Source organism: Borostomias antarcticus, assembly GCF_949987555.1.
Source record: "Borostomias antarcticus genome assembly, chromosome: 20".
NCBI lineage: Eukaryota > Metazoa > Chordata > Actinopteri > Stomiiformes > Stomiidae > Borostomias > Borostomias antarcticus.
The window spans coordinates 14,484,973-14,494,491 of record NC_140253.1 but is presented as its reverse complement, the minus strand read 5'-3'; positions in this window follow the sequence as shown (position 1 = coordinate 14,494,491).

The window sequence follows — 9,519 nt, the reverse complement described above, 5'->3', positions numbered from 1 at the left end:
CTTGGTCAGAGTGTTGTGGAGAGTTCAGCAGGCTGGAGAACAGGCTTTGCTCAGGGTGATGTGGAGAGTTCAGCAGGTTAAATAACAGACTTTGCTTAGGGTGATGTGGAGAGTTAAGCAGGCTGGAGAACAAGCCTTGGTCAGAGTGGTGTGGAGATTTCAGCAGGCTGGAGAACAGGCTTTGCTCAGGGTGATATGGAGAATTTAGCAGGCTGGAGAACAGGCCATCATTGGGGTGGTGTGGAGAGTTCAGCAGGCTGGAGAACAGGCTTTGCTCAGGGTGATGTGGAGAGTTCAGCAGGCTGGAGAACATGCCATCATTGGGGTAGTTTGGAGAGTTCAGCAGGTTGAAGAACAGGCCTTGGTCAGAGTGGTGTGGAGAGTTCCGCAGGCTGGAGAACAGGCTTTGCTCAGGGTGATGTGGAGAGTTCAGCAGGTTAAAGAACAGACTTTGCTTAGGGTGATGTGGAGATTTAAGCAGGCTGGAGAACAGGCCTTGGTCAGAGTGGTGTGGAGATTTCAGCAGGCTGGAGAACAGGCTTTGCTCAGGGTGATGTGGAGAGTTTAGCAGGCATGAGAACAGGCCATCATTGGGGTGGTGTGGAGAGTTCAGCAGGCTGGAGAACAGGCTTTGCTCAGGGTGATGTGGAGAGTTCAGCAGGTTAAAGAACAGACTTTGCTTAGGGTGATGTGGAGAGTTAAGCAGGCTGGAGAACAAGCCTTGGTCAGAGTGGTGTGGAGATTTCAGCAGGCTGGAGAACAGGCTTTGCTCAGGGTGATATGGAGAGTTTAGCAGGCTGGAGAACAGGCCATCATTGGGGTGGTGTGGAGAGTTCAGCAGGCTGGAGAACAGGCTTTGCTCAGGGTGATGTGGAGAGTTCAGCAGGCTGGAGAACATGCCATCATTGGGGTAGTTTGGAGAGTTCAGCAGGTTGAAGAACAGGCCTTGGTCAGAGTGGTGTGGAGAGTTCAGCAGGCTGGAGAACAGGCTTTGCTCAGGGTGATGTGGAGAGTTCAGCAGGTTAAAGAACAGACTTTGCTTCGGGTGATGTGGAGAGTTAAGCAGGCTGGAGAACAAGCCTTGGTCAGAGTGGTGTGGAGATTTCAGCAGGCTGGAGAACAGGCTTTGCTCAGGGTGATATGGAGAGTTTAGCAGGCTGGAGAACAGGCCATCATTGGGGTGATGTGGAGAGTTCAGCAGGCTGGAGAACAGGCTTTGCTCAGGGTGATGTGGAGAGTTCAGCAGGCTGGAGAACATGCCATCATTGGGGTAGTTTGGAGAGTTCAGCAGGTTGAAGAACAGGCCTTGGTCAGAGTGGTGTGGAGAGTTCAGCAGGCTGGAGAACAGGCTTTGCTCAGGGTGATGTGGAGAGTTCAGCAGGTTAAAGAACAGACTTTGCTTAGGGTGATGTGGAGATTTAAGCAGGCTGGAGAACAGGCCTTGGTCAGAGTGGTGTGGAGATTTCAGCAGGCTGGAGAACAGGCTTTGCTCAGGGTGATGTGGAGAGTTTAGCAGGCATGAGAACAGGCCATCATTGGGGTGGTGTGGAGTGTTCAGCAGGTTGGAGAACAGGCCTTGCTCAGGGTGATGTGAAGAGTTCAGCAGGTTGGAGAACAGGGATTGGTCAGGGTGGTGTGGAGAGTTCAGCAGGCTTGAGAACAGACTTTGCTCAGGGTGATGTGTAGAGTTCAGCAGGATGGAGAACAGGCCTTGGTGAGAGTGGTGTGGAGAGTTCAGCAGGCTGGAGAACAGACTTTGCTCAGGGTGATGTGGAGAGTTCAGCAGGATGGAGAACAGGCCTTGGTCAGAGTGGTGTGGAGAGTTCAGCATGTTTGAGAGCAGTTGGAGAACAGTTGGAGAACAGGCCATCATTGGGGCGATACGGAGAGTTCAGCATGTTGGAGAGCAGACTTTGCTCAGGGTGATGTGGAGAGATCAGCATGTTGGAGAACAGGCTTTGCTCAAGGTGATGTGGAGAGTTCAGCAGGTTGAAGAACATGCTTTGTCAGGGTGATATGGAGAGTTTAGCAGGCTGGAGAACAGGCCATCATTGGGGTGATGTGGAGAGTTCAGCAGGCTGGAGAACAGGCTTTGCTCAGGGTGATGTGGAGAGTTCAGCAAGTTGAAGAACATGCCGTCTTTGGGTGGTGTGGAGATTTCAGCAAGTTGGAGAACAGGCCATCATTGGGGTGGTTTGTAGAGTTCAGCAGGTTGAAGAACAGGCCTTGGTCAGAGTGTTGTGGAGAGTTCAGCAGGCTGGAGAACAGGCTTTGCTCAGGGTGATGTGGAGAGTTCAGCAGGTTAAATAACAGACTTTGCTTAGGGTGATGTGGAGAGTTAAGCAGGCTGGAGAACAAGCCTTGGTCAGAGTGGTGTGGAGATTTCAGCAGGCTGGAGAACAGGCTTTGCTCAGGGTGATGTGGAGAGTTTAGCAGGCTGGAGAACAGGCCATCATTGGGGTGGTGTGGAGAGTTCAGCAGGCTGGAGAACAGGCTTTGCTCAGGGTGATGTGGAGAGTTCAGCAAGCTGGAGAACATGCCATCATTGGGGTAGTTTGGAGAGTTCAGCAGGTTGAAGAACAGGCCTTGGTCAGAGTGGTGTGGAGAGTTCAGCAGGCTGGAGAACAGGCTTTGCTCAGGGTGATGTGGAGAGTTCAGCAGGTTAAAGAACAGACTTTGCTTAGGGTGATGTGGAGATTTAAGCAGGCTGGAGAACAGGCCTTGGTCAGAGTGGTGTGGAGATTTCAGCAGGCTGGAGAACAGGCTTTGCTCAGGGTGATGTGGAGAGTTTAGCAGGCGTGAGAACAGGCCATCATTGGGGTGGTGTGGAGAGTTCAGCAGGCTGGAGAACAGGTGGAGATTTAAGCAGGCTGGAGAACAGGCCTTGCTCAGAGTGGTGTGGAGATTTCAGCAGGCTGGAGAACAGGCTTTGCTCAGGCTTTGCTCAGGGTGATGTGGAGAGTTTAGCAGGCGTGAGAACAGGCCATCATTGGGGTGGTGTGGAGAGTTCAGCAGGCTGGAGAACAGGCTTTGCTCAGGGTGATGTGGAGAGTTCAGCAGGCTGGAGAACATGCCATCATTGGGGTAGTTTGGAGAGTTCAGCAGGTTGAAGAACAGGCCTTGGTCAGAGTGGTGTGGAGAGTTCAGCAGGCTGTTGAACAGGCTTTGCTCAGGGTGATGTGGAGAGTTCAGCAGGTTAAAGAACAGACTTTGCTTCGGGTGATGTGGAGAGTTAAGCAGGCTGGAGAACAGGCCTTGGTAAGAGTGGTGTGGAGATTTCAGCAGGCTGGAGAACAGGCTTTGCTCAGGGTGATGTGGAGAGTTTAGCAGGCTGGAGAACAGGCCATCATTGGGGTGGTGTGGAGATTTCAGCAAGTTGGAAAACAGGCCATCATTGGGGTGGTGTGAAGAGTTTAGCAGGTTGGAGTACAGGCCCTCATTGGGGTGGTTGGAGAGTTCAGCTGGTTGAAGAACTCATAGGGGTGATGTGGAGAGTCCAGCAGGCTGGAGAATAGGCTTTGCTCAGGGTGATGTGGAGAGTTCCGCAGGCTGGAGAACAGGCCTAGTCAGAGTGGTGTGGAGAGTTCAGCAGGCTGGAGAACAGGCTTTGCTCAGGGTGATGTGGAGAGTTCAGCAGGTTAAAGAACAGACTTTGCTTAGGGTGATGTGGAGATTTAAGCAGGCTGGAGAACAGGCCTTGGTCAGAGTGGTGTGGAGATTTCAGCAGGCTGGAGAACAGGCTTTGCTCAGGGTGATGTGGAGAGTTTAGCAGGCATGAGAACAGGCCATCATTGGGGTGGTGTGGAGAGTTCAGCAGGCTGGAGAACAGGCTTTGCTGAGGGTGATGTGGAGAGTTCAGCAGGTTAAAGAACAGACTTTGCTTAGGGTGATGTGGAGAGTTAAGCAGGCTGGAGAACAAGCCTTGGTCAGAGTGGTGTGGAGATTTCAGCAGGCTGGAGAACAGGCTTTGCTCAGGGTGATATGGAGAGTTTAGCAGGCTGGAGAACAGGCCATCATTGGGGTGGTGTGGAGAGTTCAGCAGGCTGGAGAACAGGCTTTGCTCAGGGTGATGTGGAGAGTTTAGCAGGCTGGAGAACATGCCATCATTGGGGTAGTTTGGAGAGTTCAGCAGGTTGAAGAACAGGCCTTGGTCAGAGTGGTGTGGAGAGTTCAGCAGGCTAGAGAACAGGCTTTGCTCAGGGTGATGTGGAGAGTTCAGCAGGTTAAAGAACAGACTTTGCTTAGGGTGATGTGGAGATTTAAGCAGGCTGGAGAACAGGCCTTGGTCAGAGTGGTGTGGAGATTTCAGCAGGCTGGAGAACAGGCTTTGCTCAGGGTGATGTGGAGAGTTTAGCAGGCATGAGAACAGGCCATCATTGGGGTGGTGTGGAGAGTTCAGCAGGCTGGAGAACAGGCTTTGCTCAGGGTGATGTGGAGAGTTCAGCAGGTTAAAGATCAGACTTTGCTTAGGGTGATGTGGAGAGTTAAGCAGGCTGGAGAACAAGCCTTGGTCAGAGTGGTGTGGAGATTTCAGCAGGCTGGAGAACAGGCTTTGCTCAGGGTGATATGGAGAGTTTAGCAGGCTGGAGAACAGGCCATCATTGGGGTGGTGTGGAGAGTTCAGCAGGCTGGAGAACAGGCTTTGCTCATGGTGATGTGGAGAGTTCAGCAGGCTGGAGAACATGCCATCATTGGGGTAGTTTGGAGAGTTCAGCAGGTTGAAGAACAGGCCTTGGTCAGAGTGGTGTGGAGAGTTCAGCAGGCTGAAGAACAGGCTTTGCTCAGGGTGATGTGGAGAGTTCAGCAGGTTAAAGAACAGACTTTGCTTAGGGTGATGTGGAGATTTAAGCAGGCTGGAGAACAGGCCTTGGTCAGAGTGGTGTGGAGATTTCAGCAGGCTGGAGAACAGGCTTTGCTCAGGGTGATGTGGAGAGTTTAGCAGGCATGAGAACAGGCCATCATTGGGGTGGTGTGGAGAGTTCAGCAGGCTGGAGAACAGGCTTTGCTCAGGGTGATGTGGAGAGTTCAGCAGGTTAAAGAACAGACTTTGCTTAGGGTGATGTGGAGAGTTAAGCAGGCTGGAGAACAACCACCCCAATGACGGCCTGCTCTTCAGCCTGCTGAACTCTCCGTACCGCCCCAATGATGGCCTGTTCTCCAACATGCTGAACTCTCCACACCACCCTGACCAAGCCCTGTTCTTCAACCTGCTGAACTCTTCACATCACTCTGACCAAGGCCTGTTCTCCAGCCTGCTGAACTCTCCACATTACCCTGACAAAGCCTGTTCTTCAACCTGCTGTACTCTCCAACCACCCCAATGAGGGCCTGTACTCTAACCTGCTGAACTCTTCACACCACCCCAAGACGGCCTGCTCTCCAGCCTGCTGAACTCTCCGTACCTCCCCAATGATGGCCTGTTCTCCAACATGCTGAACTCTTCACACCACCCCGACCAAGCCCTGTTCTCCAACCTGCTGAACTCTCCACATCACCCTGAGCAAGGCCTGTTCTCCAACCTGCTGAACTCTCAAACCACCCCAATGATGGCCTGTTCTCCAACCTCCTGAACTCGCCACACCACCCCAACGATAGCCTGTTCTCCAGCCTGCTGAAATCTCCGCACCACCCTGACCAAGGCCTGTTCTCCAGGCTGCTGAGCTCTTCAATCCACCCCAATGGCGGCCTGTTCTCCAACATGCTGAACTCTCCACACCACCCTGATCAAGGTCTGCTCTCAAACCTGCTGTACTCTCCAACCACTCCAATGAGGGCCTGTACTCCAACCTGCTGAACTCTCCACACCAACCCCAATAACGGCCTGTTCTCCAGCCTGCTGAACTCTCCGTACCGCCCCAATGATGGCCTGTTCTCCAACATGCTGAACTCTCCACACCACCCTGACCAAGCCCTGTTCTTCAACCTGCTAAACTCTCCACCTCACCCTGACCAAGGCCTGTTCTCCAGCCTGCTGAACTCTCCACACCACTCTGACCAAGGTCTGTTCTCCAACCTGCTGTACTCTCCAACCACCCCAATGAGGGCCTTACTCCAACCTGCTGAACTCTCCACACCACCCCAATGATGGCCTGTTCTCCAACATGCTGAACTCTCCACACCACCCTGACCAAGCCCTGTTCTTCAACCTGTTGAACTCTCCACATCACCCTGAGCAAGGTTTGTTCTCCAACCTGCTGAACTCTTCAACCACCCCAATGATGGCCTGTTCTCCAACCTCCTGAACTCTCCACACCACCCCAATGATAGCCTGTTCTCCAACCTGCTGAACTCTCCGCACCACCCTGACCAAAGCCTGTTCTCCAACATGCTGATCTCTCCACACCACCCAGATGACAGTCTTTTCTTAAACTTGCTGAACTGTCCACACCGCTCTGACAAAGCATGTTCTTCAACCTGCTGAACTCTCCACATCACCCTGAGCAAAGCCTGTTCTCCAACATGCTGATCTCTCCACACCACCCAGATGACAGTCCTTTCTTAAACTTGCTGAACTGTCCACACCACCGTGACCATGGCCTGTTTTCCAACCTGCTGAACTCTCCACATCTCCCTGAGCAAGGCCTGTACTCCAACCTGCTGAACTCTCCACACCAATCCCAATGACGGCCTGTTCTCCAGCCTGCTGAACTCTCCGTACTGCCCCAATGATGGCCTGTTCTCCAACCTGCTGAACTCTCCACATCACCCTGAGCAAGGCCTGTTCTCCAACCTGCTGAACTCTCAAACCACCCCAATGATGGCCTGTTCTCCAACCTCCTGAACTCGCCACACCACCCCAACGATAGCCTGTTCTCCAGCCTGCTGAAATCTCCGCACCACCCTGACCAAGGCCTGTTCTCCAGGCTGCTGAGCTCTTCAATCCACCCCAATGGCGGCCTGTTCTCCAACATGCTGAACTCTCCACACCACCCTGATCAAGGTCTGCTCTCAAACCTGCTGTACTCTCCAACCACTCCAATGAGGGCCTGTACTCCAACCTGCTGAACTCTCCACACCAACCCCAATAACGGCCTGTTCTCCAGCCTGCTGAACTCTCCGTACCGCCCCAATGATGGCCTGTTCTCCAACATGCTGAACTCTCCACACCACCCTGACCAAGCCCTGTTCTTCAACCTGCTAAACTCTCCACCTCACCCTGACCAAGGCCTGTTCTCCAGCCTGCTGAACTCTCAACACCACTCTGACCAAGGTCTGTTCTCCAACCTGCTGAGCTCTTCAATCCACCCCAATGGCGGCCTGTTCTCCAACATGCTGAACTCTCCACACCACCCTGATCAAGGTCTGCTCTCAAACCTGCTGTACTCTCCAACCACTCCAATGAGGGCCTGTACTCCAACCTGCTGAACTCTCCACACCAACCCCAATAACGGCCTGTTCTCCAGCCTGCTGAACTCTCCGTACCGCCCCAATGATGGCCTGTTCTCCAACATGCTGAACTCTCCACACCACCCTGACCAAGCCCTGTTCTTCAACCTGCTAAACTCTCCACCTCACCCTGACCAAGGCCTGTTCTCCAGCCTGCTGAACTCTCCACACCACTCTGACCAAGGTCTGTTCTCCAACCTGCTGTACTCTCCAACCACCCCAATGAGGGCCTTACTCCAACCTGCTGAACTCTCCACACCACCCCAATGATGGCCTGTTCTCCAACATGCTGAACTCTCCACACCACCCTGACCAAGCCCTGTTCTTCAACCTGTTGAACTCTCCACATCACCCTGAGCAAGGCTTGTTCTCCAACCTGCTGAACTCTTCAACCACCCCAATGATGGCCTGTTCTCCAACCTCCTGAACTCTCCACACCACCCCAATGATAGCCTGTTCTCCAACCTGCTGAACTCTCCGCACCACCCTGACCAAAGCCTGTTCTCCAACATGCTGATCTCTCCACACCACCCAGATGACAGTCTTTTCTTAAACTTGCTGAACTGTCCACACCGCTCTGACAAAGCATGTTCTTCAACCTGCTGAACTCTCCACATCACCCTGAGCAAAGCCTGTTCTCCAACATGCTGATCTCTCCACACCACCCAGATGACAGTCCTTTCTTAAACTTGCTGAACTGTCCACACCACCGTGACCATGGCCTGTTTTCCAACCTGCTGAACTCTCCACATCTCCCTGAGCAAGGCCTGTACTCCAACCTGCTGAACTCTCCACACCAATCCCAATGACGGCCTGTTCTCCAGCCTGCTGAACTCTCCGTACTGCCCCAATGATGGCCTGTTCTCCAACATGCTGAACTCTCCACATCACTCTGATTAAGGCCTGTTCTCCAGCATGCTGAACTCTCCACATCACCCTGAGCAAACCCTGTTCTTCAACCTGCTGAACTCTCCACACCAACCCAATGACGGCCTGTTCTCCAACATGCTGATCTCTCCACACCACCCAAATGACAGTCTTTTTTCAAACTTGCTGAACAGTCTACATCACCCTGACCAAGGCCTCTTCTTCAACCTGCTGAACTCTCCACATCACCCTGAGCAAAGACTGCTCTCCAGCCTGCTGAACTCTCCGTACCGCCTCAATGATGGCCTGTTCTCAAACATGCTGAACTCTCCACACCACCCTGACCAAGGCCTGTTCTCCAACCTGCTGAACTCTCCACATCACCCTGACCAAGCCCTGTTCTCCAGCCTGCTGAACTCTCCACACCACTCTGACTATGACCTGTTCTCCTTCCTGCTAAATTCTCCACATCACCCTGACAAAGCATGTTCTTCAACCTGCTGAACTCTCCACATTACCCTGAGTAAAGCCTGTTCTCCAACATGCTGATCTCTCCACACCACCCAGATGACAGTTTTTTCTTAAACTTGCTGAACTGTCCACACCACCCTGACAAAGCATGTTCTTCAACCTGCTGAACTCTCCACATCACCCTGACCAAGGCCTGTTCTCCAGCCTGCTGAGCTCTTCAATCCACCCCAATGGCGGCCTGTTCTCCAACATGCTGAACTCTCCACACCACCCTGATCAAGGTCTGCTCTCAAACCTGCTGTACTCTTCAACCACCTCAATGAGGGCCTGTACTCCAACCTGCTGAACTCTCCACACCAACCCCAATAACGGCCTGTTCTCCAGCCTGCTGAACTCTCCGTACTGCCCCAATGATGGCCTGTTCTCCAACATGCTGAACTCTCCACACCACCCTGACCAAGCCCTGTTCTTCAACCTGCTGAACTCTCCACATCACCCTGACCAAGGCCTGTTCTCCAGCCTGCTGAACTCCACAGCACTCTGACCAAGGTCTGTTCTCTAACCTGCTGTACTCTCCAACCACCCCAATGAGGGCCTTACTCCAACCTGCTGAACTCTCCACACCACCCCAATGACGGCCTGCTCTTCAGCCTGCTGAACTCTCCGTACCGCCCCATTGATGGCCTGTTCTCCAACATGCTGAACTCTCCACACCACCATGACCAAGCCCTGTTCTTCAACCTGCTGAAATCTCCACATCACCCTGAGCAAGCCCTGTTCTTCAACCTGCTGAAC